The sequence below is a fragment of the Pelodiscus sinensis genome, chromosome 32 (assembly GCF_049634645.1).
Source record: "Pelodiscus sinensis isolate JC-2024 chromosome 32, ASM4963464v1, whole genome shotgun sequence".
Classification (NCBI taxonomy): domain Eukaryota; kingdom Metazoa; phylum Chordata; order Testudines; family Trionychidae; genus Pelodiscus; species Pelodiscus sinensis.
The window spans coordinates 6,846,763-6,853,099 of NC_134742.1; positions in this window are offsets into that span (position 1 = coordinate 6,846,763).

A 6,337-nucleotide genomic window follows, 5' to 3' on the forward strand; every position below is an offset into this window, starting at 1 on the left:
CTCTGCCGGTCACCACCTGGCTGGCCATTCATCTCACCTTCACCATCTTCTTGGCCACTCATCGTGCCTCTCCATCATTGCTTCACCACCTTCTGGCCTCTCATTACACCTCTCCATTGTCATTCTGCTGGCTGCTCAGTGCACTGCTGCGTCTCTGCTGACCGGTCACCACACTGCTCACCACATTTGTCCATCACTGAACTCTTGCTATATCTGTCTGTCACCGGGCTCTCAGTCACCACCCACTTGTTGCTTCTGCTGGTTTGTGGTGGATTTGACTCTCGGCCAAACCTAGTGATTTCAGCTCTTGATCCAAAGCACAGTCCAGCCACAAGAAATTCCAGTATTCCATGGAATACATTTAAATAATAAAAGAGACTCCTTAGGGGGCCTATCTTTGGGTACATCTAGATTACATCCCTCTTTTGGCAGAGGGATCTAAATTAGACACTTTGAAATTGCAAATGAAGCTGGGATTTGAATTTCCCGCTCTTCATTTGCATATTCGCATCATGGCGCTTTTTCTAAAAATCTCTATTTCAAAAGTAAAACCACAGTCTGGACATGGTTCGTTCGAAAATAGAAGCCTTTTTTGAAAGATCCTGTAAACCTCGGAATAATCTAGACATAGCCTTCAGCTCTGAAACAGGTTGAACGAGTCTCTCAGCTCATGTTTGGAGGGCATGTAGCCTGCTGACTCAGAGTCCTGCCCTTTCGAGTTTAAGCTCACAGGGCTCTGGAAGTGGAACCTCTCTCCAGCCGTGTATTTTTACATTGACAGCGTCTCTCTCCTTTGTGCCAGGTTAAGCACAGACTTTCTTCTTTTGTAGTCCCACAATAATTACAGAAATTGCAATTAGCATTAACACAATTTGTGACCCAACACCAGCCAAGTGGATTACAGTGAGCAAAACACTCTTCCATCAGCTCAATATTTAACACATCTAAGTAAAGCCAGGGCAAACTCTCTTTACATAGATACACTCAGGGTTTCTCTCCAATTCCAGCTGGCTGCAGTGGAGATATTGATCCAGAGCCTGTTTGCATCTAAATAAACAAATAGTACTAGGAGATAACCTGTCAGTTTGTCATTCATTTCTCCTCCAGACACGAAGCTAACCTCTAACACATAGTAACGTGGTTCGAGTCCTTCCTAGAGGGATTCAGCCAATGAGTAGTGATGGGAAACTGAATTTCCACTATGGGACTCCTCACTTTGGGTGTGTCTAAACTACATGGCTCCATCAATGGAGCCATGTAGATTAGGCTGATCGGCAGAGGGAAATGAAGCCGCGATTTAAATAATCACGGCTTCATTTAAATTTAAATGGCTGCCACGCTCTGCCGACCAGCTGATGATCAGCTGTTTGTCGGCAGATCAGGGAAGTCTGGACGCGCCACGGTTGACAAGGAAGCCTTTGTCGACCGGCGCAGGTATGCCTCGTGAAACCAGGTTTACCTACGCCGGTTGACAAAGGCTTCCTTGTCGACCGTGGCACGTCCAGACTGTTCCAATCTGCCAACAAACAGCTGATCATCAGCTGGTTGGCAGAGCACGGCAGCCATTTAAATTTAAATGAAGCCACGATTATTTAAATCGCGGCTTCATTTCCCTCTTCCGATCAGCCTAATCTACATGGCTCCATCAACAGAGCCATCTAGTTTAGACACACCCTTTGAGAATTGGTACAAGGACCAATTCTCTCTGCGGTCCTTTTCAGCATATACATGCAGCCAGTAGGTGAACAGGTCCGATGACAAGGATGCAAGTGCCAGCATTTATGTAGATCAGTGGTCCTCAACCTTTTTAAGCACAAGATCACTTTTTGAATTTAAGTCCATCCAAGATCTACCTCAAACCCAAATACCTACTCCACCCCTTCGCCAAGGCACCACCCTTCTCACTCTGGGTATGTCTACACTACAAAGTTAATTCGAACTAACGGATGTTAGTTTGAATTAACTTTGATAGGCGCTACACTAGCACTCCGCTAGTTCGAACTTAATTCGAACTAGTGGAGCGCTTAGTTCGAACTAGGTAAACCTCATTCCACGAGGACTAAGCCTAGTTCGAACTTATTAGTTCAAATTAAGGGGTGTGTAGCCCCTTAATTCGAACTAGTGGGAGGCTAGCCCTCCCCAGCTTTCCCTGGTGGCCACTCTGGCCAACACCAGGGAAACTCTATTGCCCCCCTCCCGGCCCCGGAGCCCTTAAAGGGGCACAGGCTGGCTACGGTGCCCATGCCAGGTGCAAGCCTGCCAGCACCCAGCTAGCAGACCCTGCACCTGGCATGGCTCGAGCCAGCCACCCGATGCCCCCCAGCCCTCCCCCTCTTCCCGGGACCAGGCTGGTGGCTCCCGGGAGCTTGCCTGGGACCGCAAGAGGCGGGCACTTGCCTGGTCTAGTGCGGACATCGTGGACCTTGTCCACGACCTCCACACTAGGCACAGGAAAGTGGCCATCTAGGGCAGGAAAGCTGCCAGCCTGGCCATCTGGGAGCAGGTGTGCATGAAAATCAAGGGGGTCCACTGAGACCCCCGACCCTGAGCCCTGAGCTTACAATGGCCGTCCTGGGTCAGACCAAAGGTCCATATAGCCCAGTAGCCTGTCTGCCGACAGCAGCCAACCCTAGGAACCCTGGAGGGGATGGACCAAAGACAGTGACCAAGCCATTTGTCTTGTGCCATCCCTCTCCAGCCTTCCACAAACTTTGGGCAGGGACACTACTCCTACCCCCTGGCTAATACCACTCCATGGACCCAACCTCCATCACTTTATCTCACTTCTCTTTAAACTCTGTTTTAGTTCTAGCCTTCACAGCTTCCTGAAGCAAGGAGTTCCACAGGTTGACTATTTGCTTTGTGAAGAACTACTTTCTGTTACTAGTTTGAAGCCTGCTACCCATTCCTTTCCTTTGGCGTCCTCTAGTCCTTCTATTATGGGAACTAATGAAGAACTTTTCTTCATGCACCCTCTCTACCCCACTCATGCTTTTATAGACCTCTATCCTATCCCCCCTCAGTCTCCTCTTTTCTAAACTGAAAAGTCCCAGTCTCTTTAGCCTCTCTTCATATGGGACCTGTTCCAAACCTCTGATCATTTTAGTTGCCCTCCCCTCTCCCACCTTCTCTCTTCCCCTCTCCCACCTCCTTTTCCCAGTCTCCCCCAGTTTTGTTCAATAAAGAGAGATTCTATTTTTGAACACACGTTTTCTTTATTTTGTACATCAGGAAGGGGGGCTTGGGAAGGGTAAGTGGAAGGAGGTGAGGGAGGAATGGGGTACGAGCCCCCGATGGGGAGGACTGGGCTGGCTCTGCGGGCTTCTGGGGGTGGAAGCTTTCCTGCAGCCCTCCAATTGCCCCCTCTCCCCAGATGGCAGCCTGCAGCAAATGCAGCCAGTCTGATGGCCGAGTGCTGTGATGTGCCCAGTGTGGGTACTCCAGGCAATCCAAGCCAGGACTGCTTTGCAAGCGGGGCACCCCTGAGAACTGTCTGTCCGGGGTGGGGGTCGGGTCCCTTTAAGCACAGCCCTCGGCTAGCCTGAGGCAGCAGCTCCACGCTCTAAGTTCTCATCTGATGCCCTGCCGGCACTGCTTCCGGCCATCCTTAACCCCGGTTCAGGGTCCACTTAATGTGGACATGCTAGTTCGAATTAGCAAAACGCTAATTCGAACTAGTTTTTTAGTCTGGATGCGTTAGTTCGAATTAGCTTAGTTCGAATTAACTAATTCGAACTAAGTTAATTCGAATTAGCGCTGTAGTGTAGACATACCCCCAGTGAAGATGGGGTACAGCGGACAGGGTCAGAGTGACCTAAATGCCCCTTTACCTCTGTCTCCCCCACTCTGAACAAGCAGGAGGCTCTGAGGGGCAGTTCTGAGCAAGAGCAGCAGGATAGTGCAGGGAGGGGCAGCTGAAATGCACGCACTTGATAGTCTCCCAGCCACACCAGTCAGGATCACCTATCGGAGGCTCCAAGATCTACTGCTAGATCCTGATCTACTGGTTAGTGACCACTGATGTAGATGATAGCCGGCTCTACCTATCCTTCACCACTCACGTCTACACCACTATCCCCAAGACAGTCCAGGGTTTAGACAAGATCAGTTCATGGATAAAGAACATCTGAACCCAAGCAGGTAAGAAGTGATGCTGATGAGCAGAGGAAAAGTTTCTGAAGAGTTCACAGCCCTGGGGCTGTCTCCACTGGTTGAAGATACACATCCACAGCTGGTCAATTCAGTCTGTAATGTCAGAGTACTCCTGGGTTCCTGGCTGATATTGAACACTCACAACGCAACATCTGGGAGTAATGCTTTTTTACCAGCTCTGTTTGGTTAGAGAAGCCATCCCATCCTGGCAGATGAAAACCCAGCCTCGGTTATTGACACTTTTGTTCCCTTTCAGCTGGATAATATGCCTGGACATGAAACCTTCAGTGCCTAGGAAACTCCATCTATGCTGAACACTGCAGTGTCTCTTCAGGAGCACAGGCTACCATGGACACATCAGATCTGTCTTCTCAACACACTCACTTCCCAAAGAGGAGGTATCTGAGCCTTTAGCTATGATCTTTGAAAAATCATGGAAGACAGGGGAGATTCCAGAAGACTGGAAAAGGGCAAATATTGTGCTCATCTATAAAAAGGGGAATAAGAACAACCCAGGAAACTACAGACCGGTCAGTTTAACGTCTGTCCCAGGGAAGATAATGGAGCAGGTAATTAAGGAAATCATATGGAAACACTTGGAAGGTAATAAAGTGATAGGGAATAGCCAGCATGGGTTTGTGAAGAACAAGTCATGCCAAACTAATCTGATAGCTTTCTTTGATAGGATAACGAGCCTTGTGGATAAGGGAGAAGCGGTGGATGTCATATACCTAGACTTTAGTAAGGCATTTGATACGGTCTCGCATGATATTCTTATTGATAAACTAGCCAAATATAACTTAGATAGGGCTACGATAAGGTGGGTGCATAATTAGCTCGCTAACCATAGTCAGAGAGTTGTTGTTAACAGTGCTAAATCCTGCTGGAAAGGGATAACAAGTGGAGTTCTGCAAGGGTCTGTTTTGGGACCTGTATTGTTCAATATCTTCATCAATGATGTAGATATTGGGATAGAGAGTACGCTTATTAAGTTTGCGGATGATACCGAACTGGTTGGGGTTGCAATTTCTTTGGAGGATAGGGACATAATTCAAAATGACCTTAGCAAGTTAGAGAAATGGTCAGAGGTAAACAGGATGAAGTTTAATAAAGAGAAATGCAAAGTGCTCCACTTAGGTAGGAACAATCAGTTCCATACATACAAGATGGGAAGTGACTGTCTAGGAAGGAGCATGGCGGAAAGGGATCTAGGGGTCATAGTGGACCACAAGTTGAATATGAGTCAACAGTGTGATGCTGTTGCAAAAAAAGCAAATATGATTCTAGGTTGTATCAACAGATGTGTTGTAAGCAAAACTCATGATGTCATTCTGCCGCTCTACTCTGCACTAGTTAGGCCTCAGTTTGGAAAAAAGAAGATTAAGGGTGGACATGATAGCGGTTTTCAAATATCTAAAAGGGTGTCACAAGGAGGAAGGAGAAAATTTGTTCCTCTTGGTTTCTGAGGACAGGACAAGGAGTAATGGGCTTAAAGTGCAGCAAGGGAGGTTTAGATTGGACATTAGGAAAAAATTCCTAACTGTCAGGGTGGTCAAATATTGGAATAAATTGCCAAGGGTGGTGATGGAATCTCCCTCTCTGGAGATATTTAAGAACAGGTTAGATAGACATCTGTCAGGGATGGTGTAGACGGAGCTTGGTCCTGCCTTGAGGGCAGGGGGCTGGACTCGATGACCTCTCGAGGTCCCTTCCAGTCCTATGATTCTATCAAGTTCAGGATCTGGCCTTGTCTTCAGAGGCCTTTGTGGCCTGGGCCCTCGGTATCTAAATAATCATCTAAAGCTCTGGGAAGCAGACCAGTTGACAATTCCATTCGTCTGGCTCACTGGAACTCACAACCCTAAGGGCTAAGCTTGTCTGGGAAGGAGACAGAACGTTTTCTGCAACGAACTCCCTGCAGAACTAAGGACCATCACAAACCTCACCATCTTCCACACATGTCCTTGATCTTGCCATCTCTAATACAAACACATCACAAGAGGTATATTATATGAAAAAGCAAAACAAACCCTCTCACACCTTACTAAACCAAGGCTCCAGTGCACATTTCTCCCTCTGGGGAGGTGATGAGAGAACAAACATGTGACAGATGTTAGTCACGTTGCCTAATGCACTGCTAGAAGTCTCATGTACTTTGGTGATGATCGTGGTCTACGATCCGGCA